Genomic DNA, 21,109 nt, shown 5'->3' on the forward strand with positions numbered 1-21,109 from the left:
GGTAGGTCACGTCTCCAGAATGGAGGACCGTCACCTTCCCAAGATCGTGTTATATGGCGAGCTCTCCACTGGCCACCATGACAGAGGTGCACCAAAGAAGAGGTACAAGGACTGCCTAAAGAAATCTCTTGGTGCCTGCCACATTGACCACCGCCAGTGGGCTGATACTGCCTCAAACCGTGCATCTTGGCACCTCACAGTTCGGTGGGCAGCAACCTCCTTTGACGAAGACCGCAGAGCCCACCTCACTGACAAAAGACAAAGGAGGAAAAACCCAACCCCAACCAACCAATTTTCCCTTGCAACCGCTGCAACCGTGTCTGCCTGTCCCACATCGGACTTGTCAGCCACAAACAAGCCTGCAGCTGACGTGGACATTACCCCTCCATAAATCTTCATCCGCAAAGCCAAGCCAAAGAAGATATTTGCAGCAACTGTGGCAAAGCCTGCCATTCTAGGAATGGCCTCCATAGCCACATTTGACGGTGCTAAACAAACCAGTGACTACCAGAGGCACAATACCCGTGGTTGGTCACGACCGACGGAGGCCAAACGAACAATGATAATCAGCATTAATCCTAAAGCCAGTCAATTCTACTGTCTATTTCTGATAGTGTAGTAAATATAACAGCCATGACCTGATTATGAAGAGCTTTACCTCTCAGCTGTAAGGTTGAACTCAAAACAAACCACCCCAGAGATCTGAAAACAAAATACAGACTGACACAATCACATGATCTGATTCTTTCAATGTTGCTTGTTGCAGTTTGATGAGCCATGGTGCCTAAATAATGACCATACTTTATTGGTGAAGAAGCATATTGGTCTTGAGATCATAAAAAGTGCAAAAATTCATAAATATAAAAGATAATTTCTAAAGAGGATAAAGAGGTAAGATTTATTCATTTAGAGCTGGATTTACTCAAATACTGTATTTTCTTCCCTCTTGAGGGCAAGTTTAACTTGCATGTCAGGGAGCATAGTTCAAGGAATGATTTATTGACAAACCTTTCCATCACACTGGGTTTCCAGAACAATTTATCCAACATGATGAATGAAATAAATTTTGAAAACCAACAAATTCATTCAACCTTGTCAAAAACTAACATTTTTCAGTAGCATTTCCAGAGTGGCTAAAAATCAAACAATAAATGTTAAAATATTAAAGGAAAAAAATCTCCTACTTTTAAACAAGCCAGGAAATTCCCACTCTATTGGAAATTCTATCGGTTTATTGTCATTTTCTCTGGAGAGCTTGGAAGTTTAATCCCATAGAATTATACTTAGTCAGTTTAGGCAATTGGCACTCACATTTTCTCTGGTTTCTATTCAACTTCTTGTAACCTACCTGACATTACATACTAAGAATTTGAAGGACTGCATTTTAAATAAATGGACTGCAAAAAAAGTCTGTACCATTGACATTCATTCAAGTATCTTATATTCGGCGCGGACGATCATGTCTCCATCTGTCACAATCTCACTGAATTGTAGATGTTCCCTCCACTGTTCTCCTTCAGTGAAGGCTCCATCTTCGAGCTGAGACTGTAGTCGATGTTGAGTTCATGATTATACAAGGGAAAAATACTTTTGTGGTTTCCCGTTGCCTCCTTCAGTTGCAGTGTCAGTACTGGGCAGATAATCCTGGCCATTGATCAGCAGCCTAGCATTTCTTTTTAATAACCACAAATTCAAATTTGTAGTATCTGCTTGTAAAAACCATCCACCACCTGCAATCCATGCCTTCACGTGGGAGGCTAAACAGGTACTACACCTTGCCCAAGGGTGACCCATAGGTTATTGGACAGAAGGAGCAATTGCACAGTACCAACTCTGTTGTACTAATGGACGAGAGCTGGCAGTAGAATCCTTCTAACTTGTTTTGGATGCATTTTGATATGTATTTCTAAGCAGTACTAGAACTTTTTGAACTGTTTAAAAAAAAAATTTAAATTACCTGATTTCCAAAGTGAAATAATTTTGAAGGATTAAATATTTCCTTGCTTTCAGTGACAGTCTTATTCAGCAGAATTTGTAAATTAATAGGAATGAATGATTGTTTCCATAACAACATTTGTGGGTGGGCTACTGTCTGAGTTAACTCCCACTTGGCTGAATGTGAAGGGAATGATAGGATTGTTAAGATTGCATGGAAATAATTTTTTTCACCACTAAAGAAACTGTATCAGTATAAGTTGCTATGGTGCTTGCTTTAGACAAAGAGAGGAAGAATTTTGTATTAAAATGTAACCTGATTTTCAATATCATGAGAAAAATTGAACTCAGTCATTTAACTGAAGCTCCATTCTTCATGCCAACAAGTGACTACAGATGAATTTAAACACCATGCATAAGTTATGATTTTTTTTCATATGTAAAACAGCATCATGTTTCTGTTACTGAATCCTATCTAAATGCCTTCCACAGATCAGACTTATTTGACCAATGCAAAACAAAGGGCTTGATTATACTGGAAAAAAAAGAGGATTATGATAGACAACTTCAAACAGAGCTCAAAGATAATTTTAGATTTGCTGAATACTATAGTAAGTTGGAGAAACATTAAATTATTTTTATTGAATTTAGAACGATGCTGACACATTGCATTAGTTCAAACCTAAAAATGTTTTGCCACTGATTTTTGTTTGTACTCAGCATCTGATGCCTCTTATGTCAATTTCCAACAATAGTCATCCAGCATCAATAGATTCAATTTGCTCTGATACCACTTTTCTATGGTCACAATGTCCTGGTATAACTTTCCACCATGACTGCACCAAGATCTTTAAGAAAGAAGTCCAGATGCAAATGCAGAAAATGAATTTTCAAGGACTTGTTGCACTTCATAATTTTATATGCTTGAAATAGACTTAAAATATGATGGGAAATCACAAAAATAGTTTATATCTTTTTTTAAAAAGTACACAATAGGAAAATGTTAGTCATTTTCGTGATCAGGAGCCCAAAATCCTTAAAATACACTCAAAAGTGTTCAGGAAGCAAAATTATTGTTGTCCAGCATTATCTCTTTCTATACAATACAACATGCAGGAAGAAATGGGCTTGTCTGGGATTGCCCTGCTCATAATGAGAGAGTGAAGGACATTTTTGTTTTCCTGACCAGCAGTCATGGGATCCCACACAGCTAAGTGCCAAATGAACACCCAAAATGTAGATAAGTCCAAACTTCTGTTCTGGAAAAGCCAATTTAACTTATTTGTCAATTTGAGTTTGAGGGATCAATGGATACAAAGTTGGGATAGGGGCAGGAATTTCAACTTGACCACATTTGAAGGGGCATCTGTAGACACTTTTGATGCCTGCACAAACTAAGCATATTCCTGCTTGTCTCATACTTCATGCTTCTTCTCTCCCTTCCCTGCACTTGGGTACACCGGTCCTCACTGTACCCCATCACTACTTTTAAACAGTCCTGATCAAGATCCTTTGTTGGGATTCGGTTTCAGGAATCCTCTCAGCCTCTATTGTAACCTGAAAAGATTGTTTTAGTTAAAAGCTGATTTACTTTTCTGTAGTTCTTTACCCATGGCTCCAGTGCAATGTTTATATTATTAATGCTTCATGCTGTTTTGTAAACTGGGACTGTTCCCATTCTAATTTCTTTTTGGATGAAAAAGGTTTAATGATTGACAATATCTCTCAATTTCAAATGACTTTTTCAAGCTGCCTAATTCTACACAAGGAAAGAATAGAAATGCCCATAAAGCTTTATCCAAACTTAAATAGTTAACGATCCTTTCCACCTTACTGAACCTCTAAAGACATTCATATTTGATACATGGCAAAGCTTTTGCATACCGCATTCACTTTGATTAGGATAGGAATTTACAGTAATTTCATGAAAATAAATGTTACTGGATCCCTAACATTGCCTCTGGACTATTTTAGTTACTAATGACTCGTAACAAATCTTCCTTTATGCAAACATGACTTTTAAATTACATTTAACATGATATAACTGTACTTGATATAACTCTTTTCACTCCAAATCTGTACTTCCAGAAGTTCTCTGCTGCGTAATCATTATATGTTAAATGTTATCTTGGTGCAACTGTCCTATCTTGATTTTGACTTTGGCTGCAACACCACAAGTCCAGAATCTATTGATTAGAGTTAGCTGACACCTCTGGCAGGATGGAGGGAGGGACTGCACTGTACTAATGCTGAATGACAGCTGCTTTCTCAAAGTGCAAGGGCTTTGGAACTTGCAATGAGATATATAGCATCAGGGAGGCGCTGAAGCAGAAAATATTTTTCTTTTTCTTCCGAAAAGTTAGAAGCTTGACATTTCTTTGACGACATGTTAAAGAAGATGATTGTTTTATACTGAATAATAATTTGAAGAGACTATTTGAAAAGAGACATGAAAAAATTAAGTCAAGATCAAAAGATGTGCAGTCACAGGTAAGTAATGCTTCTCTCGTTTGCAACATTTTGATTTTATAAAGAAAAAATCTACTTTGTCTTTTTTTTTAAACAAACTTTTATGGGGAACAAGTGATATTTAATAGTTCAGTTTTACTTTAATATTTTACTAGAAAGAATGAAAATGGAAGGGAAGGGAGATAATCGGAAACATAGATGGAAAGAATTTGGCTCAGCACTCAAACTACAGGGCTGCAAAAGAGCCACTTTGCTCTGTATTACAAGCTTACAGTTCAAAGAGGATGCAATTAGCTCCCTGGCTTGCTTTTAATGTTGAACCTTCAAAAGGCACAGGCTCAGTCATGACTTGGCTTCACAAACGAAGATTTAGGAAGGGGGCTGTCCACGTCTGCTGCAGGCTTGCTGCTGGCTGACGAGCCCAATGTGGGACAGAAATGCCAGGCCTCCGCGACTGCAAGGGAAATTCTGTTCTGGGTTTGGTGTTGCTATATCACGGTTCTCCCTCCATCTCCTTAGGTTTAAGGTCGTGCTCAGCCAAAGCTGTTGGTGTTTTTTGCTGAAGAAAGAAGACACCATCATTGACTGTCCAATACAATTATAGATCCCCTGTGTGTTAAAATTTATGCTCAGTCTAGAAAGGTGTTCGATGTTTGATGTTAAACTATCAAACTGTAGTGTTCATTTTTACCACTATCATCTTAAAGTGCTATAAATCACCTAGGAATTATAATAGAGCAGATCATAAAGAGGCAAACAGTTCACAAATAGCTTCTGTTCAATTGTATATCAAATAGTTCTAAATTTCACATTTAAATTTAGCCAGACAGCACAGTAACAGGTCTTTTGGCCCATGAGCCTGTGCCACCCAATTGCACCCAATTGAACTACATTTTGAAGGGTAGGAGGAAACTGGAGCACCCAAAAAACCCACACAGACCCATCTGTCCTTGCAGACAGTGCCAGACTTGAACCCCGGTCACTGGCGCTGTAACTGTGTTGTGCTAACGCTACACTAACCATGCCTCCCTTCTATCACTATGCAATTATTTAATTTGCTCAATGATGTTCCAGCCAGTGGACCATAGAGATCAGGATGTTTGTTTTCAGTAAGACCACTTCTTGATTGCCTCTTGAACAGTCAGTTTCACTACCCTGGAATTCCATACAAGAATGCACATTTGCTGGAGTATGGGCAAGGTCAAAGTTGACTGAGATTCTCGACAGAGTGAAACACAAAAGTCTGTAGACGTTGTGATTGAAGTCAAAACTGGAAGAAGAGGTCAGGCCTGAAACATCAGTAATATATCGTTCCCTCCTCTGGACGTTGTGAGACCAGCTGAGCTCCTCCAGCATTTTTGTGTTTGACTGTGATTCTCAATAGTTCAGTAGATGGCCATGAAAGGAAGTTTTGTGCTTAAATACTGTTTTTCATAATGTCAGGACATCCAAAGACTTTACATTCAATTATGTAACTTGAACTGGGATAGCATTCATTCTAGTACAGTGGTGAGGTCTGGTTTTTGGAGTGGAACTAGAATCTGTACATATCTAAAGCAAAGGCAGGTGCAGTGCTATGCTTGGAGAACTCTGTGATATGCCAGAGGGGCTTTGAGATGCATAGATCCATACCCCAGAAAGGATTAGCATCTTCACAACAGAAGGGGTGAGTAAAAGCAATGAAATAAAATTTTAAGAGTAAAATCCTGTTGTTTAAATGCTCCAACTCTTGAGATGTGATTTCACCTCTTACCTCTTTCCTACATCTTTCTTTTACCTTAATCCCCAGTTCAGGGTCCTCTTTTACTTTAAATTTCTTGAACTTTCATGAGACCCTTTCCTGAAAAGAGATGGCAACTTTAAAGGCTCAACCTGTTCAGTTGGGAGAGGGCCTTTCAGGAACAATTTAGGAAGAATGGAATATAGTGTATACATGCAGGAATACATGATCACATTGGTTAAAGTGCCCATTGTCGCTCAAAGTTCTGCTTAAAAAAGACATTGGCTCTATAATAATTTTTAAAGTTTGGCAATTGTAAGCCTCCTTGTTTATACCATTCTGTTAATTTATCTAGTGCTATCCTCGGTTTCCCCCCTCTCCATAAAAATTTCCTTATTATTTTCTTTAACTCTTTGAAGAATTTTTCTGTCAGTTGTATTGGCAATGCCTGAAATAAGTATAATATCCTTGGAAAAATGTTCATTTTAATACAGTTTATCCTTCCTATTAGTGTTAGTGGTAAATCTTTCCAATGCTCTAAATTGTCCTGTAATTTTTTCATTAGTGGATAATAATTGAGTTTATATAATTGGCTGAGATTTTTGTTTATTTGTACACCTAGGTATCTTATTGCCTGCATTTGCCATCTAAATGGAGATACCTTCTTAAATTTTGAGAAATCCGCATTATTCATAGGCATTGCTTCACTTTTATTTACGTTTATCTTGTAACCCGACACTTCTCCATATTCCTTCAATTTCTTATATAATTCTTTTATTGATAGTTCTGGTTCTGTTAAGTACACTATAACATCATCCGCAAATAGACTGATTTTATATTCCTTGTCTTTTATTTTTATTCCTTTTATATTATTATCTATTCTTATCAATTCTGCTAGTGGTTCTATAGCTAACGCAAACAATAAAGGTGATAGTGGGCATCCCTGCCGCGTTGACCTGCTTAAGTTAAATTGCTTTGATACATGTCATTTACTGTCACTTTCGCTAACGGTCCTTTATATAATGCTTTAATCCAATTAATATACTTCTCCGGTAAACTGAATTTTTGCAATACTTTGAACAAATAATTCCATTCTACTCTGTCAAAGGCCTTCTCTGCGTCTAAAGCAACTGCTACTGTAGGTGCTTTATTTCCTTCTACTGCATGAATTAAGTTAATAAATTTACAAATATTGTCTGTTGTGCGTCTTTTTTTGATAAATCCAGTTTGGTCTAAATTTACCATTTTCAGTACCTGCTCTGCTAATCTGTTTGCTAATAGTTTAGCTATTATCTTATAATCTGTGTTTAGTAAAGATATTGGTCTATATGACGCTGGTGAGAGTGGATCTTTCCCTTGTTTTAGTATTACTGTAATTATTGCTGTTTTACATGAATCTGGTAAGCTTTGTGTTTCGTCAATCTGGTTGATTACATCCAGGAGGGGCGGAATTAATAAGTCTTTAAATGTTTTGTAGAATTCTATTGGAAATCCATCCTCTCCTGGTGTCTTATTATTTGGTAATTTTTTTATTATCTCTTGTATTTCTACTGTTCCAAATGGTTCTGTTAATTTATTTTGTTCCTCTATTTGTAGTTTTGGTAGTTCAATTTTAGTCAAAAATTCATCTATTTTCCCTTCTTTCCCTTCGTTTTCAGTTCGGTATAATTGTTCATAGAATTCTCTAAAGTTTTCCTTAATTTCTTTTGGATTAAATGTAATTTGTTTGTCTTTTTTCCTTGATGCCAATACTATTTTCTTAGCTTGTTCTGTCTTAAGCTGCCATGCTAGGATTTTGTGCGTTTTTTCACCCAGTTCATAATATTTCTGTTTTGTCTTCATTATATTCTTCTCTACCTTATATGTTTGTAGTGTTTCATATTTTATTTTTTTATCCGCCAATTCTCTTCTTTTAGTTGTATCTTCCTTCATTGCTATTTTTTTTTCTATATTTACTATTTCCCTTTCCAACTGCTCTGTTTCCTGATTATAGTCCTTCTTCATCTTGGTTACATAACTTATTATTTGCCCTCTAATGAATGCTTTCATTGCATCCCATAGTATAAACTTATCTTCCACTGATTCCGTATTTATTTCAAAATACATTTTTAATTGTTTTTCAATAAATTCTCTAAAATCCTGCCTTTTAAGTAGCATGGGGTTTAATCTCCATCTATACATTCTTGGAGGGATGTCCTCTAGCTTTACTGTCAATATTAAGGGTGAATGGTCCGATAGTATTCTAGCTTTATATTCTGTTTTTCTTACTCTATCTTGCATACTAGCTGATAACAAAAATAGGTCTATTCTTGAGTATGTTTTATGTCTAGCCGAGTAATATGAATATTCCTTTTCTTTTGGGTTTTGTTTCCTCCATATATCCAAAAGTTGCATTTCTTGCATTGATTTAATTATAAATTTGGTTACTTTGTTCTTTCTTTTAATTTTTTTCCCAGTTTTATCCATATTTGAATCCAAATTCAGGTTGAAATCCCCTCCTATTAATATGTTCCCTTGCGTATCTGCTACCTTCAAAAAGATATCTTGCATAAACTTTTGATCTTCTTCGTTAGGTGAATATACATTGAGTAGATTCCAAAACTCCGAATATATCTGACATTTTATCATTACATATCTCCCTGCTGGATCTATTATTTCCTCTTCTATTTTAAATGGCACATTTTTACTAATTAATATAGCTACTCCTCTTGCTTTTGAATTATACGATGCTGCTGTTATGTGTCCTACCCAATCTCTCTTTAATTTCTTGTGCTTCAATTCAGTTAAATGTGTTTCTTGCACAAATGCTATATCAATTTTTTCTTTTTTCAGTAAATTTAGCAGTTTCTTCCTTTTAATTTGGTTATGTATTCCATTAATATTTAAAGTCATATAGTTCAACGTAGCCATTTTATACTTTGTTTATCTTCCCTTTCCATTTCTCCATCATTACCTTTCCTTCTTATCCTTTTCTGTTTTCTTATTTTAAACCCTTTATAAGACAACATTCCTAAAACATCAAACATTTTCCTTATTCTCCTATTTAAAACTTCTTTAGCCCCAATCTCCCCTTCCCCTCCTGAGTTGTCCTTTATCCCTTGTCGGACAACCACATCTCCCCTCTCCATTTGGGTTTGCGAATTCACTCGCAAGCATCAACTGATTTTGCAGTGACCGCTATTCCCCCCCACCCAGCCCCCCCCAGAAAAGATTTCACTTTTCATATGTAACAAAGGTCACTCTTTTAATTTCCTCCTTATTCTCTCTATTCCATTACCTTCCCTTATTAATTCTTGTCTATACTATCTATATTTTCCTCTAAGTACAGATACATTCACGTATGCACATTATGCCTATACACTCTTGTACCTCTTTACCCACATACATATCAATCGTGATCATTTTTACTCTCATTACACGTCTTCATCCCTCCGTCTATTTTGTAATTGTTCTGCAAATTTTCGTGCTTCTTCTGGATCCAAGAATAGTCTGTTTTGTTGTCCTGGAATAAATATTTTCAATACCGCTGGATGCTTTAGTATAAATTTATACCCTTTCTTCCATAAAATCGCCTTTGCTGTATTGAACTCCTTTCTCTTCTTTAGGAGTTCAAAACTTATATCTGGATAAATGAAGATTTTTTGCCCTTTATACTCCAGTGGCTTGTTGCCCTCTCTTACTTTTTCCATTGTCTTCTCCAGTACCTTTTCTCATGTAGTATATCTTAGGAATTTTACTAAAATAGATCTTGGTTTTTGTTGTGGTTGTGGTTTAAAGACCAATCCTCTATGTGCCCTTTCTATTTCCATTTCTTGCTGTAGTTCTGGACATCCTAGGATCCTAGGGATCCAATCTTTTATAAACTCCCTCATATTCTTGCCTTCTTCATCTTCCTTAAGGCCCACTATCTTTATGTTATTTCTTCTGTTATAATTTTCCATTATATCTATTTTCTGAGCTAACAGTTCTTGTGTCTCTATAGCTTTTTTATTAGATTCCTCTAATTTCTTTTTTAAGTCCTCTACCTCCATTTCTACTGCTACTGCCCGCTCTTCCATCTTGTCCATTTTCTTTCCCATTTCTGTTAAGGTCATATCTATTTTATTCATTTTCTCTTCTGTGTTTATTCTTCTTCTTAAATCATTAAATTCCTGTGTTTGCCATTCTTTAAATGACTCCATGTATCCTTTAATAAGAGAAAGTAAATCCTTTATCTTGCCTTTCTTTTCTTCTTCTATTTCACTGTACTCTTCCTCTTCCTCTTCTTCTTCCTCTGGGTTGGCCATCTGTTGTTTCTTTGTTGCCCTTTTCTTCTCTTCTTTCTTGTTTCCATTGTCTTCTGTGTTCTCTTCTTGCTGCAGATGTTCTGCAGCTGTCGTTGCCGGCTGTGGAGATCGACTCCCCAGCTGGTCACCCCTCCCGTCAGTGTGTTTTTTTTCATGCTCCTCGCGCATGCGCGACTCCTCGCGCATGCGCGGTTGCGCACTTTTACTCGGCTCAGCGAGCCATTTTTGTAGTCCACTATCTACCGACCTGAGGAAGCGGGCTTCTCTCTCCACAGCGGGCCTCTTCGGACAGGTAAGGTCTTCTCCTTCTTCCTCCGTTGTCTTCTCTTCCTCTCTTCTTACCGTTGATTTCGATTTTTCTTTTTTTGTCGCCATCTTCTTTCCACCTTTATACTCACTTTTCTTTAACTTTTATTTCTGTGCCTTTGTGTTTTCCTTTGTTTTTTCCGACTTTTCTGGAGAGGGCTGGAGTTCACCGTCCGGCCACTACTCCATCACGTGACTCCTCCTTAAAAAAGACATTTATATGAAAACTTGACACCTCATGCTTGTTTCAGGATCCTCAATAAAATATGGCTCCTGATAGCAAGCGGCTCATGCACCCTGTTGTCAACATACCTTTGGTGAGAAGTGGCCAAGCCAGCATCCTTGAAAAGAACCACTGCAACAGAGCGTGACTTTAAGTGTGGGGCTTGGAGGAGCAGGAGTAAGGTGCATGTATATTGTACATCATTCTTGCTAATATTTCTAAAATTAAGAGTAAAATCTCCATTATCTGGAATTCAAGCAATTGGCAGCATCAAGTAACCGGTAAAAAAAATCATGAAATTTTGAAATTGGTGCCCCCTCTTCCCTCCGCTCCCCCCACCCCCCGCCAGCAGCTACTTTGCTGCTTACACAATGTCAAGCACCCGGAAAACTCACTTATCTGGCATCTACCAATCCCTATAGGTACTGTATACCAGGGGTTTTACTGAATTTTGTAAGTGTTGTTCTATACTTTTGGTCCTCATACACATACCATCAGATTTGTACCTACTACAATGCCAGGTTGATCACAGTGAAACTGATCACCTATTTCCCAGACATTGACCCATTCAACACCTACCTGTGGCAGTGCGATGTGACTGGGGTGCCTGTTCAAGTGCAACCACTGAGTGTGAAGCCCTGTAAAATATCCCCAGTTTTTTTCAAAAACCAAAAATATGCCTCCACAGAAAATAAGTAATGTGTGGAGAACGTTGATTCATGATTGAAAATTAAATTGAAGTACATTTCCATAATAAACCTTGTTGCTGATCTTTTAAGGCTAAGAAGTAACATTATTCAGATAAAAAGGTAGAAAAAGTATTTGAAGTAATGTAAAATAGCGAGTTGTAAAAATTAGTTTAACAAATTCAGTTTTTAGTTGTTTCCTCTCCTAAGAAAGTAAAATGCTTGAACATTACATCAACTCCTTCCTTCATGTCATAGTTTCAGAGATGTACAGCATAAAAGCAGACCCTTTGACCCATCAAATTTATGCAAACCATGCTATATTATATCCTCTAGCCTGCATTTCTGTCTATGTCTTATCGTTCAAGTACTTTTCTAGATACCTCATAAATGCTGTTACAGCATCACCTCTTCGGGCAGCTCAGTCTAGACTACACTGTGTGGGGGGGGGGGGGGGAATTACCTTTCAAATCTCTGTCTTCTCCCCTCTCACTTTGAACTTATGATCTCCAGGGATATCTCACAGCCCCATTTTTCCCTGCTAATTTTCTTCTTGAGTGAGCTCCCACATCCCTTGTACTCTTCCAGGGACTTGCTTGATCTCAGATGGATAATCCTGACATGAGCCTCTTTCTCTCATCAACTAAATCATTTAGTTTAACACTGTTCCTCTTTGCAGCTTGTTTTTGGCATCCTTAAAAACTCACGGTTATTTAAAAAATTCACGTGGGGTTCATTTTGCCGGACAACAAAGAATTTGGGTGTATTTTATGGGTATTGGGTTGTTGATCATGAAAAAAATCACCTTAAAATGTTGGTATCACATCCCTTTTTTTTAGTTATAACCTATTTTTGTGATTTCCTGACATATTTTAAGACGACTTCAAGCAGAGAAAACCATGAAATGCAGCATGTCATTGAAAATTCTGCATTCACGCTTGAACTTCTTCCCTCCTGATCTTGGTGACGAACGTGGTAAAAGTTTTCACCGGGATATTGCGACCATGAAAAAGTGGTATCAGGAATCCATCAATGCTGCCCAACTATTGTTGGACACTGACATGAGAGGCATCAGATGCTGAGTACAAACGAAAATCAGCAGCAAAACATTTTTAGGTCCGTTGAACTAATGCAATGTTTCAGCGTCATTATGTGATTAAACATGTTAAATTCAATAAAAAAATAATTTAATGCTTCTCCAACTTCCTACATGATGCAGCAAATCTGAAATTATCTTTGTGTTCTGCTTGAAGTTACCTTTATTAATCCCCCATTGTTCTTTTCAGGAATCAAACTGTTTGGGGGGAAAGAAAATTGTTGTCCAGCATTATCAGTTCTGCATGGGTCAAGGAAATTCTTCTCTGCCTGAAGAAGAAGCTTCTATCCTTTAATTTATGGTTGAATTATGGGAAGTTGGGACCAAGTGAAGTATTCAGATCAAGTGGAGAGAGGGTGGAAGAGAAGGGAGGAGGACAGGAAGATTAGAGAGAAAGATGTAGAGGGACTTAGGAGAAGGAAAAGCCAGGTGAGGGGTGGTGGAGAAAGCAAGTTCTGGAGGGCAATGATAGCAAACTCTGACACTCATTGTTTCTCATTCTGGGTAGTGAAATCTAAATTCTTTTTTGCCAGTCTGACAGTACACATGAAGCTCAAGGTGAGAGCTTCTGTCCTAGTTTAGTGTCCAGAGAGATGGTTGTGGAGTGAGGAGTGGTATTTATTATAATTCTGGAAAACGCTATTGGCCCGAGGGGGTGTTTGGAAGATCATCTGCTTCTGGCAGATGTACATGTGCCAGTGTCAACTGGTGGCCAGAGTTTGCAATGGCACGAGTCTCTGAACAGCCAAGATGAAAATACAGTCCAACTGTGCTGTTGCTTGAAACCCTCGACCCCATTTTTTAGATCTATGAATAGAGCAAACAATCTGTAACCAATCAGATAAAATAATCCTCACTGAGGCATAGAGGGTTAAAACACGAAATGCAAATTAGAATAAATTAAATGCCAGTCCAAAAGACATGATTAAGGCAGAAAATGGCAATAAAAAGATAACAGAATAAAACAAATTAATATCGTTAATTTAAAAAACTCTCATATGATGGAAAGATCTGAGAGCCCACACCCCTGAAAATTAATTTCCAGCACGAGAAAGGCTGTTTTACACAAATTAAGACATCATAGGTTATAAGTTTGCTTTGAATGCAATAACTCTGACTGTTCCTGGTCAGTTTAATAGGTCTCTTCCACTAAATGACCATCCATACATTTCAATGTATGACTGCTGTGTTATTATGTGACTAAGAACTAAATTTCCCAGCATGCAACGTGCACAGTTGGTCGGAAATGGGAAGTGAATGTGTTAAATTCTTGTAAGGTTCTTCTTCTTGAAAGAGCAAGTACGACATAGTATCGGAAGTGTCTGAGTAAGAGAAGACAATAGTTCATCAGCATAGATAAGTCCTCCCACACCACTGCAGCTCACCAGCCACCTAGCTGATCATGGAAATGCTTCAAACAGTGATTCAACATTTATTTAGAAGCTGGTGGAATGAATCGGGAGCTGCGCAGGATAGATGCAACCGTGAATGCGATGAAAAAGGATAAGCAGAGCACCAGGAGTTTCCTAAAGCAAAGTGTTAAGCACAAGGAGAAAATGCAGCAGGTGCAGAGGTAGACATATTCCTTTTGTTTTAAGCAATTGTATTGATTTTAATAATGAACTTAGACAAACAAAAAGGGTACAATTCAATAAGATGATACACAAACTAAATAAGACATTCCGTGTAACACTATCAAATATATAAATTGTAAATCATATCCATAATTCATATTCAAAATAGTATATTCCTTTTTTAGAAAAAAACCTCCAAAAACAAAGAAGAAAATAATAAAGGATAAAAACTCAAACCCCTTACCTAACTGCATTGCCAGATGCTATATATGACTGGTATTAAAAGAAAAACAAAGGTTTAAAAAAATAATATAATGAACATGGAAAAGATACAAGTCAAACAATTTAATTATATTGGAGTAAAATTATAAAGTAAGATAGTCGCAAATGACCCCATAACTTCTCGAATATTGTATCTGAATTATTAATTGAATAATGAATCCTTTCCATGTTCCAACAGGACATGATGTCATGCAACCAATGATCATGAGTAGGGAGGGCAGCATCTTTCCATTTAAGTAAAATCGCACTCCTCGCCAAAGAGGGGCAAAATAAACGGTGCGACTCTGAATCAAAGGTAAAGAAGAACCATTCCCTCCTGATGTACTGAAGAGGGACACCAAAGGATTCTGTGTTAAATCTATATTGAAAATTTTTGATAAAATATGGAAAATCTTTCTCCAGTATTTTTCTAGATGAGGACAAGTCCAGAACATATGAATTATGACACTTCTCTCCTTCTTACACATGTCACACGAGGGAGTCATATTGGAATAAAAGTGAGACAGTTTAGTTTTAGACAAATGTGCACTATGTATCACTTTTAATTGTAATAGATAATGATGAGCACATAATGAAGAGGTATTAACCAATTTAAGAAATTGCATCCCAATCTACATCCGATTATAGTCACATTTAAATCCTGTTCCTAAGAATTTTTGAGTTTAACTAATGAAGTCTGATTTAAGCATAACAATTTCTCATAAATAATAGAATTAATCCTAAATCTACAAAATTTGATTCAGACTCTCTTGAAAAATTATAAACTTCTGATTTAAGAAAATGCTGGATTTGCAAATATCTATTAAAAAATTGAGATTTGGGCAAGTTAAATTTAGCAGTAATCTGTTCAAATGTTGCAAAATATCCATCAATAAGCAGATCCTTAAAGCTTCGAATACCCTCTCTGTACCATTTCTGAAAAATATCATTCAGTAAAGAGGGTTGAAAAAAGTGATTTGATATGATTGGACTTGAGAGAGAAAAATTATGAAATGTAAATTTTTTTCTAAATTGTACCCAAATTCTCATAGAATATTTAACAATTAGAATATCCATTAACTTAGTTGAGAATGGAAATGAAGAACAAAGAACATTTGTCAGTGCGTGGTGGTGGTGGGGGGGGAGGAATTCAGCTCCATTGATACCCATAATGGGTAGTCAGAATGATTATGAAAGAAGGGCCAAAATGTAGGACTTCATCTATTGACTGCTCAATTATAGAATGTAAAGTTAGGGACAGCCATTCCATCATCTTTCTTAGATCTCTGAAGAAGAACTTTATTAAGGCGAGGATGCTTACCCTTCCATATGTAAGATGACATGGCTGAGTCAAGGAAGTCAAAAAACGATTTAGGAACAAAGATTGACAAAGGTATGACATTCAGGCAAAATAATTATTTTAATAGAATTTATATGACCAACTAGAGTTATAGATTCTGGTGACCATTGGTCCAGGGAATGTTTCACTTGTTTAAGATAATTCTCATTAAAACTATGTTTATGATTCTTTATAATTGTAATACGAAGGTAGGTAAACTGATTTTTAACAACCTTAAAAGGAAAATCACCACACACTGCTGCAGAAGAATTCAAAGGAAGAAGTTTGCTTTTATGCAATTTATAACCTGAGAATTGACTAAATTGTGAAAACAATGACATCATATGGGGGAGGGGTGGTGGTTGGATTTGAAATATAAAGTAAGAGATCATTTGCACAAAGAGAGACCTTGTGTTCAATCTCTTTCTGCCATAATCCCCAAGATGTCCTTACGAAATGCAATTGTTCATCTTTGATGAGTGCCACATTGCAGATCAAAAGGTTAAGATTATTGTAAATGAGTAAGAATTGTGGCAGAGGGTCTTGAATACAATAGTTTAACCCATGTAATAAAATCAGAACCAAAATTAAAATTTTCAAGTGTTGTAAACAGATATGTCAATTTTATCCTATCAAAAGCTTTTTCAGTATCCAATGAAAGAATTTTCCTGGAAGACAAATAGATAATATTCATTTAACAACATATATTAAAATAGGAATATTGGCTTTTAATAAACCCCATTTGATCTTCAGAAATAACTGATGGTAAAATGTGTTCCATCCTATTGGCTAAAATTTTAGCCACATTTTGACATCAACATTCAACAGGGAGATTGGTCTATAAGAGGAACTTTTAGTTGAGTCTTTTCTTTGGAATTAAAGATATACAAGCCTCATTAAATGAGCCTGGAAGTTTATCCTGGTTAAACGAATCAGCAAACACCACTTTTAGGTAAGCTGTGAGCCATTGAGAAAATAATTAGAAAAATTTCACCAGGAACCCATTGGTTCCAGGGCCCTTTCCAGATTGTAACCACTATTTCCTCTTGCAAAATAGATTCATCCAGTGACTCTCCAAAAAAGTCTTGGGATATTCAATTGATTTTTTTTTTAAATTTCATTAAATTACCATCATTTGGAAGAATATAATTTGGAGTTGAATCTTAAATGTAACATTTATCTCCAAATGATACCATTATCTTTACAAATTTTTTATGATGTGTTGTTTAGCACCAAATCTTCTCAATCGGTTGGCCAAAAACTTACCATATTGATCACCATGAATGTAAAATTAACTTTTATGTTTCAAAATTTGGCATTTGGCTGGACATGTGGAGAGAAGATCAAACTTAGTTTTGTTCAATCCATTTTTTAGAAACATCAGAGTTTTCAGTTTGAGCTCATTATTGATCTAACTGTTTAATTAACTCTGATCTTTATTTCGAGAATATGAAATAATTTGCTCCCTAAGCCTTAAAAATATCCCATATAACTAAACTAGAGGTCTCAGAAGGGAGATTAGTATCAAAATAGAATCCCATCTGTTCTTCCATAAATTTAACAAAGTCCTTATCTGATAATTCTTTCTTTGGCTTGGCTTCATGGATGAAGATTAATGGAGGGGTAATGTCCACGTCAGCTGCAGGCTCTTTGGTGACTGACAAGTCCGATGCGGGACAGGCAGGCACGGTTGCAGCGGTTGCAAGGGAAAATTGGTTGGTTGGGGTTGGGTGTTGGGGTTTTCCTCCTTTGTCTTTTGTCATAGAGGTGGGCTCTGTGGTCTTCTTCAAAGGAGGTTGCTGCCCGCCGAACTGTGAGGAGCCAAGATGCACGGTTGGAGGCGATATTAGCCTACTGGCGGTGGTCAATGTGGCAGGCACCAAGAGATTTCTTTAGGCAGTCCTTGTACCTCTTTTAACTTTTAACTTTTAACTTGAGGAAATTCAGAAGGTTCAGTAACATTGTAACGGGGAGTGACCAGATATTACAATAATGTAGTATCCACAAGAATGAGTTAATGAAATTAAATGAATATCAATTTAAAAAATCAGTACATGAATAAGTGTGATGAAAGTGGGGTGGGGGAATATTCTCAATTGGGAGGATAAAAGGAGCACCAAACATCTGAATGCCATAATCTGATTTTAAAAAAGGAATGTATTAATAGGGCAGATTCGTTTAATATACCGGGTTAGAAGATGAATGATCCAATCAAAAGTTGAAATCCCCACCTAGAATGAAAGAGTATAAACTTAAATCTGCCAAGGAAGTTTAAAAAATGTTTTCAAAAAACATCTCAAAGATGTGTCCTGCCAAAGGAAAGTCCTGCTACAAATGTGGGAAGAAGAATCAGGGGATACCAAGAGAAAAGTATACACAATGGAGGAATTTTTCGTGGATTCACTACAAAGTACTGCTGGCAAAATGGAATGGAATGGATCATTCCAGTGACTGAATGAGACAGTAATTCCATTCAAGTGCCTCACCGGAGCAGAGGTGAATCTGTTATCTTTGGATGATTACAAGTCCGTCACTGTAAGAAGCAAGAATTTTGGTGAGAAATTAAATGCGACAGACTACACTGGGGAGTACGTTCCAGTAAAAGGGGGCTGGATGGTGAGCTTCAAACACAAAGGGCAGCACCGAAAGTCACAGCTACTTCTGGCTTCACAGACAGAAGTTGAGCACACAACACTCCTGAAAGAGCACACAGATGTCTATGAGGAGCTTGGATGTTCACAAGATGCACGTAGATGAGACAGAGACGAATGTTGTCTATGCATGCAGGAAAGCTCCATTTCCACTTAGAGACAAACTAAGTGGAACAAGCATGCATGGAACGGATGAAAGCCATCCAGAAAATTGAGGAACCTATAGATTGGGTCGGCTCATTGGCCATTGTGCTAAGGAAAAATGGAGCATTGCATATATGTCTGGACTCGAGATCTCAATAAGCCCATCAAGAGATAGCATTTTAAATTGCTGACATGGGAGGAAATCATGTCCCAGTTTGCAGGTGCCAAGCTCGACATGTTATCGGGGTTTTGGCAGATGAAGCTAAATGAGGCAAGTTTGAGACTATGCACTTTCAATACTCCACAAGGAAGATACCGCTTTCTTCGGCTACCATATGGGATCTTGTTCGCACCAGAAGTCTACCATTTACCCATCCACATGATCTTTGAAAGAATACCTGGAGTTGCGACCATGATGGATGATATCATTGTATGGGGGTCCACCAAGAATGAACATGATACACGACCAAGGCAAGTGCTTGACCCTTGACATGACGTGGAATGTCAATTTGAAATTAAATAAAGAGAAATGTGAATTTGGCATAAAAACACTGACCTTCATAGGAGATGTCATGACTAAACAGGAAGTGAAGCCTGATCTAAGAAAGACATCAGCTGTTGAGAATTTTGCAAGGCTCCAAAACAAAGGATGTGAGATGTTTCTTGGGGATGGACAAGCTTTTGAAGTGGAAACAGACTATAAACCATTGGTTTCAATTATGTCCAAACCACTGAATGATTGTCTCATGATAATGCAGCTCATGTTGATAAGCTGCAGAAATACGATGTGAAAATGATCTACACATCAGGAAAACACATGTTTGCAGCTGATCCACTGCCTCGATCAGTTGACAAGAGTGATCAAGAGGTTAATGCAGAGATACAGGCCTATATTGACATGATTATCGCCTCACTTCCAGTATCCCAGGAGAGAACAGAAGAGATCAGGAAAGCAACAGAAATGAAAGATCTCAAAGATACAATGCAGAAAGGATGGCCAGCAGCTAAGAATGACTGTCCATTGGGTATTCAGGATTACTGGGCATGCAGAAATGAACTGTGCTACACAAGGAAAAGCTCCAGAAGATGCACCAAAGGCATATTGGTGAGGAAAAATGCAAATATAGAGCTCTTGAGGCAGACAAAAGCTAGATCCACTGCTTCATGCGAAATATGCCTTACCTATAGATCAAAGCAGCAAGCAGAACTACTTACACCACGCCCTGTACCAGGTAGGCCATACTTCAAAGTTGGAGTAGATTTGTTTGACTGAAATGGGAAGAGCATGTTGTCATAATGGACTATTTTTCCAATAGCCCAGAGGTAGCAACAGTGCAGCCAACATCAAGCAAAACAATTATCACTTTCACGAAAAGTGTGTTTGCAAGACATGGAGTTCCTTGTGAAGTAGAATCAGACACTAGTCCATAATATTCAAACAATGACTTTGAGTCCTTTAAGGGGTGGGGGGGAGGTTTCAGCATGTAACCTCAAGCCCATATCACCCAAAAACTCTAATGGCCTAGCAAAGAGTTCTGTGAAGGTGGTGAAGACCCTCATGAAAAAAGCACATGATGGACAAAACGATTTCCATAGAAGCCTAATGGTTTACAGAAGTGCACCGCTACAGAATGGCCTTTCTCTTGCCCAATGCTGATGGGTTGAGGCATATGGACCAACCTTCCAATGCGTGAAAATGTGTTGACACCCAAAGGAGCACACAAGGTCAAATAGGCTAAAAAGGAAGAGAAAATAAAACCGGAATACTATTGTCGCAAGACTGCGAAAAGCCAATCACCGCTGAAGCCTAGAGTTCCAGTGCAAATCCAAGATCACAATTCTGGCATGTGGATACGTTCAAGAGGAAATAGACCCACATTCCTACCAGGTCCAGAGAGAGGGAGGGACATCTCTGATATGCAACCCATAGTCATGACCCATCACAAAAAGGTCCAGCACAGGAAGAAAAATAATATGTGGTTCAGAGTCCACAGAAAGACACCAAGTCTAACGCAGAAAATGCAAGCAATACACCAGTGGAAACACAAAGCAGACCAAAAAGGATTATTAAACCCCCCTCAGAGACTGATTGAAAACTGCTGAATGAAAAAAGATTGGCCACGGAATGTAAATACTTTTGTTATGTCGACCATAGTAAGGCGCGTGTGTTCTTGTTTTTTTTTGAAAAGGGGAAAAGATGTGTTGTTATGTGTGTAAATAAGAACTATATTTCCCAGCATGCAGTTGGGCAGAAACAGCAAGTGACATATGAAGGGGTTGTCGTTGGAAGTTATTTGAAGCAGCTCAAGGAAAATATTCGGTTAAGTGTTAAGCCCAGGTAAAGTTTTTCTTCTTAAAAGAACAAGCATAACAACTGGAGGTGAGAAACCATGATCAGAATACCACAAACAAAAATTTC

At 37.4% G+C, this 21,109-nt stretch overlaps 1 protein-coding gene across 1 annotated transcript in view; it reads left to right on the forward strand.

Annotated features, from left to right (window-relative positions):
* ppp2r5eb (protein phosphatase 2, regulatory subunit B', epsilon isoform b) overlaps positions 1-14,901 on the forward strand; it is a 175,724-nt gene extending 160,823 nt beyond the window's left edge. The window contains exon 15 of the mRNA XM_069916245.1: positions 14,756-14,901. The gene's annotated coding sequence lies outside the window, so the exon portion shown is untranslated. The remainder of the gene's footprint in view (positions 1-14,755) is intronic.
* Positions 14,902-21,109: the final 6,208 nt, after the last annotated feature.

Source organism: Narcine bancroftii, chromosome 2 (assembly GCF_036971445.1).
Source record: "Narcine bancroftii isolate sNarBan1 chromosome 2, sNarBan1.hap1, whole genome shotgun sequence".
Lineage (NCBI taxonomy): Eukaryota > Metazoa > Chordata > Chondrichthyes > Torpediniformes > Narcinidae > Narcine > Narcine bancroftii.